Here is a 20768-nt window from a genome sequence, read left to right on the forward strand (position 1 = left end):
TGTCCTCATGTTGAAAGTTGGGTTGAATTTAGTGGTGGCTTCGGACTAGTAGATGGTGCATTTGCTTGTGCAAGGCAATGTGCCCGATTTTCTCCGCTCCACCCTAGCCACTGCAGTACCCTGTCCCTGTGGCCACTGAAACGCTGTTCCTGAGTGTTTGGGGACCCTATAGGACAGTATGGGATATGGCACAGAGGGCTGCAGTAGGCCGTGAAGGAGTTGGCAAGAATTGGATGCCTTGCCTCGCATGCAAGCGGAAGCACTTTCCACTGGTTACAAGCCACCATTGATATAACTCTATACAGAGGCTTCTTGTTTCCTAAAGTCTTGCATCTTCCATTCAGTCATTTTCCATATCTCAAAAGATCATAAACATATGAAGCTGTCTTATAAGCAGTGGTGTAGCGGACCCAGGGCTCACAGGGTCAGAGGGCCTGGGACCTTTTGATGAGCCAAAAAGCCTGAGTGCTAACCCCCTCAGGCTTCCCTCTGAGTTTAGCTGCAGTCCTCACATTACTGGGGGAAATGGATTTTCCCAGCAACAAGATGTCCTTGTGAACTATCCGTGCTGTAATGCAAAGTATTTTGGGGTGGTTTAATTGAATGGGCGATTAAGACTCATCAGCTTTACCAAAGACCTACAGAAGATATATATAATATACAGAGAGAGAGAGAGACAGATGGATCAACCCATCTGCCTGCATTTTGGGACTCTCCTTGGGGGCGTGGCTATGGGGATGGTCATGATGAGCGCTTGCACTTCCAAATTTACCTCTACACCACTTCTTATAAGAAGTCAGATTATTGGTCTACAAGCCCAGTGTTATCTACTTTGAGTGGCATTGGTTGTTCATGGCCCCAGGGAGAAGTCTTTCTCAATCCTCCTGCCTCAGCTCCTTTAACTGGATGTGAGAGATGGAAATCCAGCTGGGCTTCCTCCTGTGTTGTTCCACCTAAGGATGATTGTGGCATTCTTGAAATGGAGGCGGTGGGGGGGGGGGGCTCTGAGGGCCACAGTAAGTCCAATCCACAGACGCTGCCATATAAACAGCATGGGAGAAATAGGCAAGAGAGAGGCAGGGAAAAGCGAGGGCTGGAAGTCCAAATTGTGGAGACTGAAGAGGACTAAGGGAAACTGTGTTTTCCTGGAGATTGGTCAAGGTTACAGTGCTAGGAGATAGGTGTATTGAACTTGGGAGGAGGTCTAGTAAAAGCTTTGACCTCTGTGATGAGTTAGCCAAGGTCGAGGCTGGGAGATACTGAGCTCTCTCAAAGATTACAGAGTAACTAAATTTGCTCTGAGTGGATCATATCAGTAAGGGAGATTTTCACACTAGAGATGCCAGGGACTTAATCAGGGACCTTCTGCGTGTAAAGCATGTTGTGTTCCACTGACCTATGGCTCCTCCCTGTCATGTCCATTATCCAGCATTTTGTCATTGGGCTTGAAACCAGGTTTTGTTGCCCTTTTTTAAAAAAATGACAGGACACCTCATTTGGTGGGTTGCCAAATGAGCAAGAGAGAGCTCATGTGTCAGCAGCAAAGCAATCTGAAGCAAACTGAGTCCCTCAGCTAGATTAAAAGTGCAGAGGAAGAATCCACTAGGTTGAATCCAGAACTCACTGACATTAATGAAAACTTTTCTGTTCGTCTAGTACCAAAGTGACAGAGGTAAAGAAAATCATTCAAAAAGGAAACATCCCTGCTCTACGTTAACATTTCTGCTCTTTAGCTGTACTTCCATCTTTAGCATGAAATCATATAATTTTTTAAAGGATCATATAGACAGCATAGTAAGAAGCAGAGACATCACCTTGCCAACAAAGGTCCGTCTAATCAAAGCTATGGTTTTCCCAGTAGTAATGTATGGCTGTGAGAGCTGGACTATAAGGAAGGCTGAGCGCCGAAGAATTGATGCTTTTGAACTGTGGTGCTGGAGAAGACTCTTACGAGTCCCCTGGACTGCAAGGAGGTCAAATCAGTCCATCCTAAAGGAAATCAACCCTGAGTGCTCATTGGAAGGACAGATAACGAAGCTGAAGCTCCAATATTTTGGCCACCTAATGCGAAGAGAAAACTCCCTGGAAAAGACCCTGATGCTGGGAAAGACTGAAGGCAAAAGGAGAAGGGGACGGCAGAGGATGAGATGGCTAGATAGCATCACGGATGCAATGAATATGAACTTGAGCACGCTCCGGGAGAGAGCGCAGGACAGGAAGGCCTGGCGTGCTATGGTCCATGGGGTCACGAAGAGTCGGACACGACTGAACGACTGAACAACAACAACAAAAATTGATATTGTTATGATTTTCTATATATTAGAAATATGTGTACCTAATAAAATGAAACTGAATTTCTTTGCTTAGGAAACCTCGTTATTGACTTTAAAATGACTCCAAGGTGCTCTTAACTAAGGTGTAAGTCAATAGGACATTTGTACCAAACAAATACTATAAAAGCTATTACAAGTTCATATTCCCATGAGAATATCATCTTATTTGATTTTGCATTTTTCCTGTCAAATTATGGTATATGGCATCATGTGACCTGACCACATAAAAGTATAGATTGGCCCATCTGAATTGGTATTTGATTGATTCGTTTAGTCATTCTAGAAAAAGAATGAAACCCTGTTCTAAGTTCACAAATTGTTCATTCCCTTCCATTGTGTGGTGCCTGAGAAAACCAGGAATTCTACATGGCTTTGCAATATCAGCTCATTTTCTTAGTGGGGATGGGAATTAAATCTGTTGCTATTGCATATGCCTGCCAATGATGTGTACAGTCAGGGTCCATGATAGGCAGCCTCTACCAGGGAGTTTTAAGATGTGGACACAGTGAAGGATGATGACACAGGTAGCACCATCAGGAGGAGAATTCCTTTCCTCCCCTCTCCCTAGCAAGTACCTCCGCAAGCCTAGACAGTCCTTATAGACATTAGTGAAGAGATAAGGGAAGATAGCATGAACCAGTGAGATTTAGACAGTCCAATCTGCAGGAGTTATATAAAACCAAGTCAGCTATCAACGCCGCGTTGGAGCTCGGTGGTGGTAGATTGTGGAGTGATGTAGGTTACATAGGAGGTGCTCTGGCAGAGTTGTATGTTGAAACGGAGGCCATAACTAGCACAGTCATTAGCGTGGCTTTTCAGTAAGCGCTAAAGTTAAGGATCTGTGGGAAGCTTGGTAACATCTTTCAAGCCCAATCCTAAGCATGCTTACTTGACCACAGAGCTCCATGACACCTCCCCTGTGAGTAAGCATAAGACAGCAGCTTTGTATCCTGGCCCTACACCTGTTTACTTGGAACTAAGGCCTACCCTGTTCAAGAGGGATTATGCTCAAGTAACTGTTCTAGGGTTGCAGCCTGATGTTGCTAAGACATAACTGAAGCTAACACTATAAAAACAAAAATGCAGGAGTCAGAGGTCATGGTTTTGTTCCACCTATATTCTCCCTTCAGTGCAGTGTCACAGTCTGGTCCACTTCACATTTCTTGCAGCTTATGGCTCTTCTTCAAGAGAGTGGCCCTGTAGAAGCAAATACTGAAGGGCTAGGTGCTACGGCTGTGAACATGCAGATAAATCTTCACAGTATGGCAGTATTACAGACTATCAGAGAGCAAAATATTGGGACAACTGGTAGCTCATAAACCAGAGGTGGGGAACCTTTTTCCTGAAGGTCTGCATTACTTTGGTTGAAATATGCTGGAGTCCTCATTCCAGTAGCAGGAGTGGCCAGAGCCAAACATAGGTGGGGCCATAGCCAAAAGTGGGCAGAGTTATGGATAGAACTCTTACTTTTGTTCGGTATACAATAATGGACATTGCATTCTCCTCCCCAGCTTGTGCCAGGTTTCCCCCTATTGGTTTTGCAGTTGGGGGACAGAGTAGGATGGAGTAAATAATATCAGTAATCCAGAGTGGGGCTGGTGAGCCTGGGGAGAGCAGATTGAGAGGCCACATTAGGCTCATGGGCCAGAGGTTCCCCACGCTGACGTAAATCCATTTAGCAGTACATTCAGTGTCTGTCTGGAAAACCTGTCTGGTACTTTGGTGCATTTCCTTCCAGTCATATATCTGAGTATGTCGCGAAGATAAAGGAATCAGATGGACATAGAGAAGCTCCATCGAGAGCCTATTGGCTAGAGGCCATCAGAAGTGGATTGGAAGAAAAGTCTCTTTTCTAAAAGCAAAACTTTCTTAAAACTTTCTTCCATTATGAGAGCTCTCTTTAAAATACAGGAATGTATCAATCTAATTTGCAATTAGTATTTCTTAATGAGTGCAAGCAAAACACAGTACTCATATCCTCAGAGCTGCTGTATGAGAAACACCACTTTGGTTACAGTGAAGTTAATCCCCAAGACCTAGTATAGGGAACTCACCCTTATTAAAGCAACATTAAGTGCTACTTTTTATTGATCTGATCTTCTGGCTTAATGCTTAGAACTTATTGATGTTTTAATAATAACCTTACCAACTTTCTCTCATTTTACTTGGTCGTAATATCCAAAGATACCAGTGGAAACTAGCTTAGCATAAACATTTTGCAGAGGTCTTTACAAGCTAGAAGGAAGAGTAAAGATTCAGTTGCACCGCATGTTAAGGAAGAGGGGGGTGGGGGGAGAGAATCCCACCCTACCAGATAAAAGAGAGCCTTGAGTGTGAACATCAAAGAATTGTTAATGACAAAAATACTATTAAGGGTTAGCGTCCCTTTTGTTTCAAGCCCCCCTCCCCCCCACACACATACACACACCTGCAGTGCGTGGCAGACCCTGTCTTTGTTGGTCCATCTGAATTACCCCTATTAACATTTATAGAAAAATCCTCTGCAAAAGGACTGATATTGCTCCTGGCCTTGTCTGGGTCCCTTTAAAAGGGAAGTCAGATATGAGTTCTCTGTGGGTTTCCTTTATGATACAGTATCTGCTGCAAAAGGGAAACTCCAAAAGCCAGGATTCTGTGGATTGCAAATGAGCTTGACTGAAAGGAGGCTTTTGTTCCTGAAAAGTAATATGGGCAACTATATGAGAAGCTCACATAAGAAGCTCACACATTAGCAAGAGCAAAATCAGAGCGTGAAATTCAGATTAGGCCACCACAGGCTGTCAGAAGAAGCAGTGCGGGGAGGCAGGAGAAGTATTGGAAAAACTTGGCATGGCTGAAGGTGTAACCTGTTTCATTTGGCCCCTGAAAAACAGTTTAACAGATGGTGGGACCAGCTGTCTTTTTCAGCCATTTAATAAGCTCTTTGGTGGTAGCAGTTTGGGAAGTAGGGGCCTGAGAGCTTTTAGGCTACAGGGGAAAGGGAGAAAATCAAGAAATCTGTCCCAGTTGTCTTTGCCAAGCAAGAAAGTCAGAGACCTTGAAAAAAATGTGAAAGGGGAGAATCTAATTGAGGATATTGCCTTGATGATCTGAAAATGCCTGTTTTCTAGCGACAAATAAATTTCAAGTATGCCAGCATATGGAAACACTTGTTATCTTTATCTGTCATTTCAGTTTCAGCCTTTGTAAAGGAGGCATCTAATTAGAAATCTTAAATGAACTGTGGAATGATAAATTGACTTGGTTTCGAAGGCGTGAGCATATGATGAAATAATGGTCAAAATGGCCTATTTTTATCTGCTAGACAGAACTTCTTTAAGGTTCCAGCGACCAACCAAGATAAATAGATCAACTTGTATAACTTGATGATCTCAAATGTCATTGCAGCGGCATTTCTGAACGTGCACATGCTACTGAGAGTTTTGATACAAGAAGCCTCGGTATTACACGACCTCTTTTCCTGCTTCTGGTGGCATGGGATCTTTTTTTTTAAAGAGTTATTGTTTCTCCATTGCTTTTTCTTCAGTAAGGTTTCATTTTTTTTACAAATGAAATTAATATTCTCAATGCAACAGTTAAGTGGCAAGTCTCAATTGTGCAAGAGGTGTTTTATTTAAAAAGCATGGCTGGTGGTGTCTTTGAAGGGGACAGTTTTTTGCACATTTACATGCTTCCCAGCTGAGCGGCTACCCTTTTCCTTTGACAAGGGCTTTGTTCTGCCTACAGGCCTATTATAAGCCCTAGATTATTTGTCCTTAATAAATTGCAACAATAAAGCAGATAAATGCCTTTTCAAGTAAGGAGCGCAATCCAACGCATGTCCTCCCACTCTCAATTTGTTGAGAGTCTTAGCATTTAACACTGACAACAGAAACAAACTTTGCAAGTCTCATTTGCTCCACTTCCAGATGACTAAAGTAATAATCCAGGAACGTTTCTTTTATTCTCATAGTCATCCCCACCAAAAGGCTAGCAAAACAAGCTGTGATTTCTGTGAAGATTTGTACCCTGTGTCACAATGTTGAAATAATATTTTTAGGGCTGAACACATTAATTCCTTTATTAGAGTGGAGTGAATGTGATTAGTGAGATTATTTTGTTGCAGATTAATGCTGAGGGCTGTAATCAGACTATAAATGGTACTGTATCCCATGGGATTATCCGATTCTCCTGGTTGTGTGGCAGTCAATCTGTGGGCATTTTACATGGCACATGATTTGCTAAACAAAAATGACTTTGTGTTATTTACAAAAGAAAAAACAGTTATATTCAGTGTCACTTATATTACATTGACAGTTCAGAATCATGGAATAGTGCACTTGGAATGGGCCCAATGGTTCATGTAGTCCATCTAAAATACTCCCAAATAATGGGTACTGTGTGTTATAATAATGCATTTATGTGTGTGAATATCAACTTTCACCACATTTTGGACAGTCACTGAAACATCATTTTAACTTCTATAACATAACTAAAGATGCTTGGTTCTCCTTCCCTACCAGGTGGGGTAAGGCATTTTCAGTGTCTCCAGGGATGCGGCCTGGGCTGGTCCTTCAGATCAAAGTCCAAGGCCCCATAGCTCAAGGGGCCCCCAAAGGGCCATCCAAAGAGGAGCAGGCAGTAGTGTAGAGGAGCCAGGACCCACTGGAGCGCAGTGCTGGTACTTCTGTGTTAGCAGGGACTCCAGCATCAGCTGCCAGCCCCCTCAGAGTTCCCTGTTCCCTCTTGAGTTTAGTTGCAATCCTCACAGTAGCTGGGGTGGGGGAATGGATTTTCCCAGCAACAAGACATTGTTCCCTGTTGTAATGCAAAGTAGGGAGGGGGGGGCTGGTCTTGAATGGGGAACTAAGACCCATTTGCTGCACAAAAGACCTGCTCCTGGTGGAGATGAAAAGTGCTAGAACTGGTTAGTTGATGTGGATCAACACAGCAGCCTGCATTTGGGGGCTCTCCTTGGGGGCATGGCTCTGGGGGCTGTCACGATGAGCGCCTGCACTTCAACAGTTACCACCACACCACTGGCAGCAGGTTCAGAAGCAAACTCCATTTTATTTCTGTAGTCATGATGGTGCAAGGAGTCAAGAGAGTTTAAAATGCAAAACTGCACATACTCAGAGTATTTATTTTATCAGGGTTGGCAAACAGTTTTGTTGTTGTTATTATTCTAATGTATCCGGAATGTAGAAGCACCTTTAAAGCATGGAATGATAAATGGAGGTTGTGGGGAGGGAGAAATGTGAGCTGTGTGCTTCACAACTGAAGCATACTGTTGTGGCCATCTACGTGGCCATCTAAAGGGGGCCCCCATAAGTTCCATTAATTCAGGGTGTAACATTACCTAGCTGCACCGCTAGCTGTCTTGTCATTAATGTTGAAATAACATTCAACTGCTAGTCCGGTTGGCTTCTATGCTTGGAGTGGAGGTGGGTGCCGTTTTGTCCTTTGCCACAGGCAGCAAAATGTCTTACGCTGGCCCTGAATGTGTTGACATTGGGGGCGGGGTCAGGGGTAGTTGCCCAACTTTGGTGCCAGAGCCAGCGGTACGTATAGAGGCCCCTTCACATGCTGAATCCAAGAAAGGGGCTTTACTTCCAAATAAGGGTGCTTTCGGATGGAGGGCTCCTAGTGCTACCCCTTTGCTTCCGTAACGCATTTTCCATGGTTAAAAAAAAGTCAGAAGCAGCTGTGGAAAAACATGGGAGCGTTACAAGTAGAAGACACTGTCTGGACCCCTCATAAAATTCTGTGAATGAGACAGGGTGAGAGTGGGATAAAGGCCTCATCTGCAAGCGGCGTAAAACCCTCAGCCTTAATACAGTAAAAATTGCCACATAAAAGTTTGCTCCTTCTCTCTGGTTTTATGAGAGAGTTGCATTAAGAGGGGGAAGGTGGCAACCCAGGCCTCATCCCTGCCCTTAAAGTGGACTGTAAGTCACTGCAAGCCACAAACCCAGTCCAGCTCCCCACCCTCTCCTTCTCTGGAAGTTGCAGGCTGCTTTTGAAGGCAACAGCGGGGAGGGGTGTATGGAAAGGAGAGTCAAACTGCAGCAGCCACCACTAACTCCAGTGAGTCACCTCTCCTGGCCCTGTTGTGGCAACTGGGAGGCAAGCAGGCAGTAACCACCGGCGGGTCTGATTTGGCCCTAGGGTGTCCAGCTGCTGATCCCTAGCAGAGAGATTTGGTTATCCGAGTCTTAGGATGATCCATTGCCATCCAGGTGATCACATTTATAAGCTCATGACAAATTGTTCATGCTTACCAAAGTATACTTTCCGTTGTATGCTGATTTCCCACACAGTTTCCCAGATACTTACCTGCATCTTTGTTTTATAGGTAAACAATTCTAGCATCCAGTGTTGGCATTTCTTGTGGGGGAGGGGCGAGAGAAGCCTTCTCCACTGAACTTTCTTCTGTTCTGTGGTAAACCGCAATTCTCAGCTGGAATGAATTATCTCCCTGTGGGATTTACCAGATTGCACAAAAGGGTTTGCCTTTTATAACAAATTAACTCGAGATTGAGACACACTTGGATCGCTCTAAAATGTGTTTATAATTTTTTCAAGTAGTAAAAAAAGGTAGCGGTATCACTTAATGTGCCACTGAGATGAAAGCTGGTGCAGCCAGAAAATTTATATCTAGCTCAGCAGGTTCTTAAAGTCGTGGGAGTTCTGATGCATGCGATCCTTTTGCGCAGAGATCTGCTCCCTCCACTGAATTGAATGGGGCTACCCAACAAAACAAAAGCACCAGCAGGGCTGGCCCTAGGATAAACAGCACCTTGGGCAAGGAGTGCCTTTGGTGTCCCACCCCCGTAGTCAGTTTTGTAGGGCCACCCAGAGGATTTATGGGACCTGGTGCAAGTGTGATGTCCATCAAGAATGACATTGCTCAAAACCTTGATCTCTCCGCCACTGTGCTACAGTTTGCCCAAGCCAGAGTTCGAAAAGCCACATTCTGAGAAGTGGCCACGGACTATGCAACACAGCAGAGTTATCACAGGTTTTGCTATAATATTTTTTTGTTTTGTAGCAGTTCCTATCTTTTGGGAAGCATTCTGTATCTTAGAATATCTATTTTTTATCTTTAAAAATAATAAAGAAAAGTTATACATAAAAAAGGTATCCAGCTGAGCTCTTACTGCTTATGGCTTTATTTTATTAGTATTTATAGAGTGCTTATGCTGTTTCCAGTACCTGAAGTGCGAAGTGCTCGGTAATGCTGCCTCAAAGTAAAGCTGTGTTCTCCTGTTTTTTACCTAGCACAAATGACATCAAAGTGGAAATTGGGGGAAGAATACTTTCAAGCTGACTGAAGGAAGATCATTTTTGTAGTTAGTACCCAAACAAGCTGTAGAACCTTGAAAGAAAGGTTACGGACACTTGCTTTTTGCCACCCTAGCTCACTGCGGACAGTACGTTAAAAAAACCACAGCCACTGAGCTCATTTTAGTGCTTCCTTTATCTCAGCTTGGCGCCCCGGACAACCACCCAGCTCTCGTACTCCTAAGGCCAGCCCTGGCACTATGTATGCATTGGAGCACTTATGAAGCTCTACTTCAGGTTTAAAATTTTTAGACATTTCTTAAAGCATGTTAGAGGATTTTTAATCTATCTCCACTGGTATCCTCCATTTGTTTTGGGCTACAACTCCCATCAGCCCCAGCTAGCATGACCAGTGTTAAGGAATCTGTAGTCCAAAATATCTGGAGGGAACCAGGTTGGGGAAGGCTGAGCAACATCTTTCCACCCATACTTTGGGCCACTTCAGACATTACGATTTTCCTATCCAGATAAAATGTACACTGTCACGTACTGCAGAGCGATCTCTCCTCATCTACTGGGGGTGGAAGGCCACAACTGGCCACAGCTTTCCACTGAATGGACATACAGTGGAATGCGCATGTGCATTTGTCACACATGGTGGTGCTTTCTTCAGAGGCAATCCAGGGTTCATCTATTACGTATGTGAGACTAGAGCCAACACAGGACAGTGAAGGGGCTATTACAGCCGAGCTCCCTGATCTGCTCGTGTGATGTATGTTGCCATACCTCTTCAGACTGCAGACAGATGGAACATTGCACATTCACACCCACCCCTCCCTATGTACATACATAATGGCCTTAGCTAGCAATTCTCTTGTCCTCAGTTCTCCAAACGATATAATTATTGTATCTATTAATATTATATAATTATCATTTTATTAAAACTATTTTATTTAGTAACATGCCGTGAGTCATAATGTAGAAAGGAACTGAAACAATACATTTTCTTATAAGGTCCCTCAACAGTTGTCAAAGAGTGATTGCCATGTATTTTCAGACTTTTTCACTGTTTTCCAAAATACTTGACTCAGCTTTCTAGGATCCGCCTTCCATTGACAGAAGGGCTCCGCTCACAGAAGGTGCTTCTGCCCAATTTGGGAGGATCCCTCCCCCCCCACAGCACCACAACTCACCCCATTCAGCAGGGTCCCCTGACCGTCTGAGTAGCATTTTCAGGGGGCTGGAGGGGCTGCCATGGAGAGAAAGGGAGCGGGGAAGTCTGCTTCCATCAGCCCAGTTGGACGCACCAAAATCTGCATCATGCCCATATGTTTGTTCTCCAAATTCAAACCACTGGAATTGCTAGTATATATATATCCTTAGCAAAAGCAAGGGGAAGAACAACCCAATGGTGAAAGCAAGAAATCCTTGTAGGTAGTAGGATAATAGCAAACATAAAGAAGACATTCTTCAGAAAGAGAGCTATGTGAAGTTTGTGTGAGACTCGTGATAGCTGAGCTGTCCTACAAGGAGGAAGTGGCTAACTTTTACAGGCACTGTGTTCAGAGCCTCTGTGAGGACCATAAAATACAGAGTAATCCTTAAAGGGGGCCTGCCCAGAATAGCTATAAAATCCACTAAGAGAACGGACCCTCCTGTTAGGAGGTAAGCAGCATGTCAAAGGGTTGAGGTGGGAAGTTAGTTCCACTCTCCTGATTGTAAGATAAGGTAACTCCGGAAACTGAAGCAAAACTTTTAACATACTGCTTTGTTCTGTTCCTGTGCCAGAGGCTTCCTGAAACAGGGCTCTCAACTTCTTAAGATGAGCTTCTCTGGTGAGACATTTCAAAAGCAAGAGGCAACTTTTGAGATCTCCTGGTTTAAGAATGATGTATTACTGTCATACAAACAGTTTTGCTTCTGGGATGTGAATGGTCTTGTTCTGAACGTGGAGCTCAGTTAATGATAGCCGGCAACATAACTTTGTAATTCCCAAGTGATCAGTAGATAATATTCTAAAGAATAATAGGCTCCTGAAAATAGTTTGTTTTTTGCATAGGCTTCAATCCTCTGTACATTTACCTGGGATGTAAATGTACATCCTCAGTGGAACTTAAGCCCCAGTAGACTTTAAGCTAGGTCTGTGTGCAAGGAGCAGAATGAAGGGAATGAGGTGGAAGAATTTTGAGGTGGTAAAATGGATTGTCCCCTTCATGGATCACTGCCTTGTTGTGGCGAAGGGGCTTGCCTAACTCATTGAAGCCATAAGCTGTGCCGTGCAGGGCCACCCAAGACGGACAGGTCGTGGCGGAGAGTTCTGACAAAATGTGGTCCACTGGAGAAGGAAATGGCAACCCACTCCAGTATTCTTGCCAAGAAAACCCCGTGGAAACTTGAGCACACTCTGGGAGAGAGCGGAGGGCAGGAAGGCCTGGCGTGCTATGGTCCATGGGGTCATGAAGAGTTGGACATGACTTAACGACTGAACAACAACAAAAATGGATTGTGCCACTTTGATCTGCAGTAGGAGAATGCTCCTGTATGTTTAAAAAGTTAATCCCTGTATGTAGTAAACTAGCATAGCGGAGAGGGAGTGGGTCTAGAAATGTTCTCCCTGCTACAATAGTTTTTTGCTGCAGGGAGTTTTCACACAGAAGAATTCAAAATTGATATCTCCTACCGCAGTCAGGTGGAATCTTTTCTTCTGCTTCATTCTGCGGCATTTGCTGACCAGCTTTACTTCCAAGTAAACGTGCATCGGATTGTGCTGCACGTCTGCCAAATGCAGTGGAAGTTCTTAATGGTATTAAGGCAAAGCAAAAGAGCCAGTGTGGAGTAATAGGAGAACATGACAGGCTTGGGCTGAGGAGACCCTGGTTCAAATCCCACTCTGCCACGAAGCTTGCCTAGGGCACAGGACCAGTGTCAAAGGTTGGGCATCTGCCAAAAGCTCCACCCCAGCAGGGGCCCGCTGCCAAGAGCCCCCTGAAGTTGTTCCTCCTCCTCACCGGTGCAACCTACTTGCCTCTCGCTCTGGCCCAGACAATAGTGGTGGTGAGGAGGAGGAGCAGTAGATCCCACTGCCTGCTTGCTCACTGGCTCTCTGCAAGTGATAGCACTGATGAGAAAGAGGATGAGGAGCAACAGCAGCTGGGGACAATGGCAGTGAGAAAGAAGACTGGCTGAGGGAGGGGGCCAGTGAGGGTGTCTTCATGGAATCATAGAATAGTAGGGTTGGAAGGGGCCTACAAGGCCATCGAGTCCAACCCCCTGCTCAGTGCAGGAATCCAAGTCAGAGCATCCCTGACAGGTGGCTGTCCAACCTCGTCTTGAACGCCTCCAGTGTGGGAGAGCCCACCACCTCCCTAGGTCTTGCCCAAGGGCCCTCCAAAAGCTGGGGTTGCCACTGCTTGGGCAAGTCACTATATATCAGCCTAGACTACTCATAGGTTTATTGTGAGATTAAAATGATCCCATGTATATTACCTTAAGCTCCTGGAAACAAGGGTGAGTTATAAATGTGACAAATGAAATCTATTAGCACCAGACCTTTTTTCATTCTGTTCAATCATTGCCCTGCTATACTTATTAGTGATGGTATTACGTATTATGTTATGGGCCTTATCCGTGGTGGCACCTCATCTGCCGAATGTCATTGGTGCTGAATGTAATGTCCCTTTACCGCCAGGTGAAGTCCTTGTTTGTTTGCTTATCACATTTTTATACTGCCCAATAGCTGAAGCTCTCTGGGCAGTTCACAACAATTAAACCATAAAATGCATATGATAAAATACAACATAGAAGTTTAAAACTACAGTATAAAATAAAAGCCAGAATTTGTTACCTAAGCTGGTTTTAGCCAATGATTTATATTGATTTTTTTTAGTTTTATTGTTCTGATCTTTAAAAAAATGTTTCTGCTATGTCAGTTTTATATACCATTTCATTACATGCTTGAGTGTGTGTGTTTATTTTGGTATGACAGTTTTAGCCCTGAGATTGTTAGCAAACCAATGGGCAGCATAAAAATGTGTTAAATAAAGTAAAAAATAAATATAATATAGTTGCTGTTGCCACACATGCAATGACAGAGGGTGTTCTTTACTAATATTATGGGATTCTCTAAGGCCTCCTGACTAGTTTGTACTCTTAGGGTGAAATCCAACATTTAAGTTAGTCATGACTAACTCAGGCCCCATTCGTTTCAATTGGTCTACTCTAAGTAGGACTTACATTGGATTTCACCCATAGGCTGCAATCCGAAATACACCCTTAACCTGGGAGTAAACCACATTGAACACAGTGGGGCTTACTTCTGAAAAAATATGGATAGGATTGCAATTAGATGCTCTAGCACTGTGAAACTGTGATTTGGAAGTCAGAAATCCAGCAGATTCATTATTTCCCCTAAGAATTAGTAATCTGTAAAGTTTCCTTTCAAAATATACCATATGCAAATTCCTTCTAAAATGCTCCATGTGTTGACAAAGGTGTATATTGCTGTGTTGTGAATGTTTGATGTGATAATGAGGATGCTAACTTTAAAGCTATTTGCATTTCATGAACTAATGGCAGCTACTGTGTTTCAAAACACAATACAGGATATACTGACTGAAAAATGAGCCCTGCAACTAAATTCCAGTACTGGCTTTTTCTACAAATACGTGTGGGGGGGGGGGACTGGGGCTAAAGAGCTGTTACAGAAGAAAAAAGTAGGGTTGGTATACATTCTCTTATGTTAAGGGAACATCTGATAGATTATTACAACAGTTTATTTTTGCCATAGCAAAGCATTTCATGCTCATAAGAATACTGTAATTTATTAACAATTATGTAGTGGGGGGTGTAGAGCCACTGGAATCTAATGGTCAGCAAAATTCAAATGTATAGAAGCATCCAACTCTAATTTTTGCTTCAACTTTTAAGGGCGCAATCCAGGCTGGGGAATGCTGGGAGTTGTAGGCCTTTTCTCTGTCTAAACATGCATAGGATTGCCTCTTAAGTTGTTTTTAGTTTTGACACATGTCCAACTTACAGTGCAATCCTGTACCTATTTACCTGGGAGGAAGCCCTATTGAACCCAAATGGGAGTTCTGAATAGTCATGAGTTGTTGTTGTTGTTGTTGTTGTTGTGTACCATGTAAGCTATCTTGGGTTTCTAGGAGGAAAAAGGTGGGATATAAATGTAATAATTAAAAAAAAAATAGTAGTAGTATTAGGATTTTTACCCCACTCTTCCGCCAAAAAAAGGCTTCCAGTGTGGCTTACAAAGAGCAGTATTAATAAGACCGTACCTGCCCTTACACTTACAATCTAAGCCTGAGGATTGTGCTATTAGTCAACTTTGCAATTTACTTTTAAAAGATTAATACAAGTTCAAAGCTGACACAACTTATCTTCTCTATTGAAGAAACAATATACATAATATTAATTTATACTGGGCATTCAGGGTTGGATCAAGATGCCGTCGAACCTTGTATGTGAGCAGAAGGCATGTTACACAAGCAGAACAACCATTTCATCCATTGCATGATGTTGTTCCGCTAATGCTAGGATCCTGATCCAGCATACTGAGTTCCACAAGTGCTAAGAGCAGCATATTGTGTGTTTTTACTTTAAGGCCAGATTTCACAACAAGTGCATACTAGATCCAACTGTCAGAGCACAATCCAGCAATAATTGAAAGCAGTAGAATGGGACTTGATTATGACTGTGTTAAAAGCCCCATTGAATTCTGATTTAATTTTTGTGGGAGTACGTCCTCAGTGTTCAGACAAACCCTGTCCCACTCATCTTCACAACAGCTCGAGGCAGGGCACTCTCTCTTCTACTGTAGACCTGAGAAGCAGATGGTGTGTGTGTATGTTAGAGAGAGAAACTTACCCAAAGAGACCACCCAGGATGTGAAACTATCTCACAGGTCTCACTCCCACACATACAAATCAAAGTCCACTGAACCACACTGCTTCTCAGAGAAATAAGATAAATGTCCAGAAAATAAAGGTATTGTACAAGGGCAATAGCTCAGTGGTAGAGCACACGCTTTGCATGCAGACAGTCCCAGGTAGTTCAGTCCCTGGCATATCCAGGTAGGGCTGGGAAAGACTCGTCATTGCAGACGGTATCGAGCTAGATGGACCAATGGTCTGGCTCCGTATAAGGCAGCTTCCTATCTTCCACCTCGTTTTCTGTGTTCAAATGCTTCAGAGTGTGCTGTCAGAGACAATTTACAGTCCTGTTTTCATTGCTGTGAAGGCTCACCTTGATTCATACTTTGCTGTACTCCTCAAAGGTGGTCAGGGGGAAAGTTGTGACACCCTACCATGAATGGTATGGGCCAGATAATGGTCTGAAGGAGCCTGAGATAGTTCTTTCTTTGAAACTGAACAGCTGTTTACTTAGTCAGTACCTCAGTGGGCGTCCATTGGTTCTAGGAGGCTGGATATTGAAATCAAAGAACATCACAGGAAGTACTTCTTATAGGACAAGGTAGTGCACAGCTTCTGTCAGAAGTATTTGGCTATTCAAGAGCCCCACAATGTGTACATTTGTCTGGAAGTGCATACATCACTACTGTCTAGTGTTTCAGCCTCATGCCAACCCCAGTGGTGCTGTCAGAGTAGGCCTTTGGGGCAGAGGCCCTGGGCCCCACTCAGCAAAATGATCAGGAGGGTCATTCTTTAGAATCTAAAGTTTAGATGGCAAGCAACAGAGTTGGCTTACCATCTAAAGAGCTCCCCTCCTGTACTTTTAGCCAAGTCTAAAATTATCTAACTGCACCACTGGGACAATTACAACCACCCCATTCTACAGTATGAAGATGATTATACTGAAGAAATTTGCCAGGATTAGTGGGATTATCAGTGTGAAGCACTTCGAATTCTAACAACAAGCACTGTTAGATCCAGATTTAATCACACTTAGACTAGACCCACTGAAATCAATGAGATAGGCCAGTTTTAGTTTTTGTGAACCGCCCAGAGAGCTTCGGCTATTGGGCGGTATAGAAATGAAATAAATAAATAAATAAATAAATAGATAGGCAAGTCATGACTTATTTTCAATTTATTTCAATGGGTCTACTCTAAATGTGATTAAATCTGGATCCAACCATGTGTGTGCGCGCGCGCATGCGCCATACTACTTAGTACTGCTTTGATTAGGATATGGCTGTATACAGAAATCTTCCCAAGTTCTTCTCCCTTTGCTGAGTGGCTCGGAGCACTGCCTATCCCCTCCGTAAGGGAGAATTTAACCTTTGCTTTGCTCTCTCTCTTGTTCACTCCAGGTTGCCATTTTCCCTGTGAGGTGAGGAAGAAGAAAAAGGGAATGAGATATGCCCCGTTGGGGAAGGGAACACCGCCAAGAAGCCTGAATCAGCTACTGCCACCTGTGTCACACTCACAGCCCCCAGCTCTTGCTGCCGCTGTTGGGGGAGGGGGGGAGGGCAGGCTTTGCCTTGCTTCTGTCGTCTCAGTCCACCCCAGTCAGATCTACTCTGTACGAATCTGGACTAGGGAAATTTTTCTTGCCTCTCTGTGGCCAAATTGGAAGGAGGGATGCAAATCTTCATCCTACTGCTGCCCTTTACTTGTGAGCATCCTGGGCTAGAGAATAATGAGTGCAAAGTTACTTCTGGTCCTCTTCTATATTTAGTTGCCTGGACTCTGCTTCAATTTAAGGGCTCTCTCAATGTTCCTGTTTTTGATGTAATGTATTTGTTTTTAAGCCTCTGGCTCCTGGCTGTGTCTCTTTTCTTGATGTTGTGTAATGCTTTGAGGTGATTTTTGGCCTTGCTGTACCTATGTAATTTCTGAGAACTGAAAACAACTTTGTGAAATAAATAAAGTCCTGTGACCTTCTAAGGCCTTTTTCAAACAAAAACAAAACAAAAAACAGCAGTTATTTTGACCCTCACTGGATTAAGGATCTGGTTTCAGAAGAGTGGAACAGACTTCTTTTCCAAAACTAATTAAATAGGTAGCCACTATTGTCACCTGAAGTTTTCTCCAGTTCAATTTGCCTTTATCCCAAAGTCAGGGGGTTGTATCCAATGATAGTCCTATTTAGAGTGTTGGTGGGGGCAAGATGATATCATAAAGTTCTTAGAGTACACCAGCTGCAGTGATTACCAGTGTTTCTGAGCCCAATCACTTCAGTTTTTACTTTTAAAGCCTTTCTGTTTGGGACCAAATTACTTGAAGGACTGCCTTCACCTTTATCAGCCTGCCCTCACTTTAAGATCAGCAAGAGAGGCCCTTCTCATTGGCCCACCTGTGAGGGCCGTAAGGTGGGTGCCTACCCAAGACAAGAGAGGACTTTTCCACAGTGGTCCCACGCCTCTGGAATAAGTTGCCATCAGGGGGCCTACCAGGCCCCATCACTGCAGGCTTTTAAGAAGACCCTACAAACTTATGGTGTTACTCAGGCCTTCTCCTGATTGTTTTATCAGAGTGGGCTGTAGCTGAAGTTGATTGCGAAGTTTTATTTTATGCTGTTTGTTGTTTTTTAGAATGTTTACTGCTGTTGCTGTTTGTATTGTTTTTACTACTGCATTTTAAATTATGTGTTTTATTGTCATTGAGCCCTTGGGGGGGCTCTTGCTCTGAAAGGCAGTCAAGAAATATTTTAAATAAATAAATATTAGAGTTGACCCACTGAAATGAATGGGGCTGAAGTTAGTCAGTGGGTCTACTAGAAGTAAGAGCATAATTGGATACAGCCAGTGAATCTATTTCCCCCACCTCAACACGAACACGAATCCCAACTCATGTAGACTTAGGCTGCACTCCTGAGAGTGACTCCCATTGAATTCAATGGGACTTGCTTCTGAATAGGCATGCACAGGATTGTGCTGCATGCCTGCTGCCCTACACCCACTTACTTGGTATCCCATCTATATTGGCGTACCTACTTTCAAGGCAAGGTGGATCAGGTTGGGCTGCACCTTTCCAGCTCTATGGTACTGAATTTTGATTTGAACCAGTTAAAACCCCTTTTTGAGAAGCGGTTTGATAGGGAAGGCCCATTCCATGTAAGTTGCCGTGAAAGTTAAGTTACACTGAAATCAGAGGTGCTTTGAAGTGTAAACGGATTTATGCATCCAAAGGTGATCTGAAACAATTGCCTTTATTTCTTACTAAGAACGGACCTGGTCTTGTTCGGCAGTCTTGTGCCAGAGAGAGGTAGGATTAGTATTACTAGGATTATCATTACGCACCCAAAGAGACTATTCCTGCGAATAGGAGATCGCGCCCGGTGCGGGGGCATCCCTGACTTCAGCGGGGGTCCCCCCCACCCTTCCGACGGCGCGGACGGACACACAACACATCACAATGGCCCTTGTTTTGAGGAGGCCGAGACGCCCCCCGTTCAGCGTTCACCCCTCCGGCGCAACCTCCGCACCCAGCAGGGGAAGTCGCGCTCCCGCTCCCGCTCGCTCTCCCTCCCGTCAGAGGGAGGGAGGGACGGAGACCGCCCGGTCGCTAATGGGAAATCGAGCCAGGCCGCCCGTGCGGCATCGCCGTGGCCCGCTCTCCCGCTCCCGCGTGCCACGCAGCCGTGGGCCGGAGGGAGCTGCGGCGCCCTCGGCAGAGGTCGCTTCTGCCCGAGATAAAGCGCCTGCAGCTCGTCGGAAGGGTCGCCCCGAGGAGCGACGCGGCACGTTCGGCAAAGGCCCACGCCGCTGTGACCTCTCCCCTCCCAGACGCCTCTGCTCAGAGAGGGGGCCAAACCACACCCGACCGTTGGAGACGGGCCAGGGGGAGCAAAACGCGAGCCGCAGCAGGCGGGCCAGGAGGGGAGCGCAGATCCTGCCCTAAACATGTTCCACGCTCTTTTACTGCTGACAGATAAATACAACCGAAATCAATGCGGCTCTGGCTCACAGAGTAGCTAGGAAAAACGGGTGGAGACGCTTTGGGTTTATGTTTGTGCCGGTATTTTCATAGGCGATGAAAATTGCATATTTTCATACAACATGTAAGCTGTGTGTTATATAATTCCGTTGTATATACACGCACATAGCATGTACGCACGCTGTACAACTACTCCATTTGTGCCTATACAGCATTATGCGCGAGAGTCACGGTGCGATTCGGTCAGACGCATCAGGATGACTCTATCGATCTCTACCTTTCTTCTTCTGACGTCTGCCGGTATTTCCATAAGCTCGATCTGATTAAGCAGCAAGTCACAAGGCAAGGACCTTTTAGATCCCCCCGCTGTTTATGTGATGCGTGGGTGGGTGTATGCTCGTCAGCGATCCAGAGGCCCGCCGAGGGGGCTTTACTTCTCCCTGGGATTCCATATGGAGCCGTGGGAGAGGACTTGGCCCTTTAATCCCTTCAAAGACACCGATCCGATTCAAGCCCTTACAACCCTTTGGAAGTCTTCGAGAGGCCACGGATTGTTTGTACAGGAAAGCCAGATAAAGATCTCTCTGTGCCGGGCGTTTAAGAAGGCTTCAGTGGCAACGCGAATACAATTGAATCCAACCCTTGCCGGGCGGCTCAGGTTACCTGGGGAAAGTTACAGAAATGTCAGCTTGCGAAGATGGAGCAGAGCAGTGCCATGCCTATGCTCGCCCGCGCCCCCCCCTTCCCGAGACACCATTGGGAAGTCCCCCTTTGGCACGTGTCCAAACACTAGGTTGATATCGAATCAAGAGTCGACTCTAAGCGGAGGAGAGCTCTCTCTCTCGATACAGTAACTCCCGAGGGGGGAATCCGATCAGAGACTCCTAGCGGCCTCGCGCACTCTCGAAATATAAGCCGGCCAGAACTTTTGTCCCCCAAACCGCCCCCTGCCGTTGGTGTTATCGGGTATTTTCAAACGTGTCTTGTCTAGTAAGGATAGATCCGATTTTAAGGCGATCCAGATTCGGAGACAAAAGGCAATTCAAACGCAATTCCCAAACTACTGGTTTTAGGATTCCTCTATTTAAAAAACTACACCTCAACTGAAAGCGTTTCAGGACTGCAGCATCACTTCTTTACAACTTCTTCATCCTTGTCCTTGGCAATAAAGACTGCTATGCTGCTCCACTTCCGAACAAGTATTTGGGAAGCAGGAACTTCTGATGATTTCACTGGAAATGGTTGCCAGGGAAGTGTGCTCTTTGCAGCCCAACCCACCACCTTAAAAGCTTGGAAGTTTAAAAAAAAAAAAAAA

General features: G+C 44.6%; 1 protein-coding gene across 1 annotated transcript in view; it reads left to right on the top strand.

Moving 5' to 3' along the window:
• Positions 1-17471, top strand: part of MYO3B (myosin IIIB) — a 331093-nt gene extending 313622 nt beyond the window's left edge. Inside the window, exon 32 of the mRNA XM_084805223.1 lies at positions 16885-17471. The gene's annotated coding sequence lies outside the window, so the exon portion shown is untranslated. The remainder of the gene's footprint in view (positions 1-16884) is intronic.
• Positions 17472-20768: the final 3297 nt, after the last annotated feature.

This window comes from Heloderma suspectum, chromosome 1, assembly GCF_057233095.1.
Source record: "Heloderma suspectum isolate Gila_16-S chromosome 1, 16-S_ref, whole genome shotgun sequence".
Taxonomy (NCBI): domain Eukaryota; kingdom Metazoa; phylum Chordata; class Lepidosauria; order Squamata; family Helodermatidae; genus Heloderma; species Heloderma suspectum.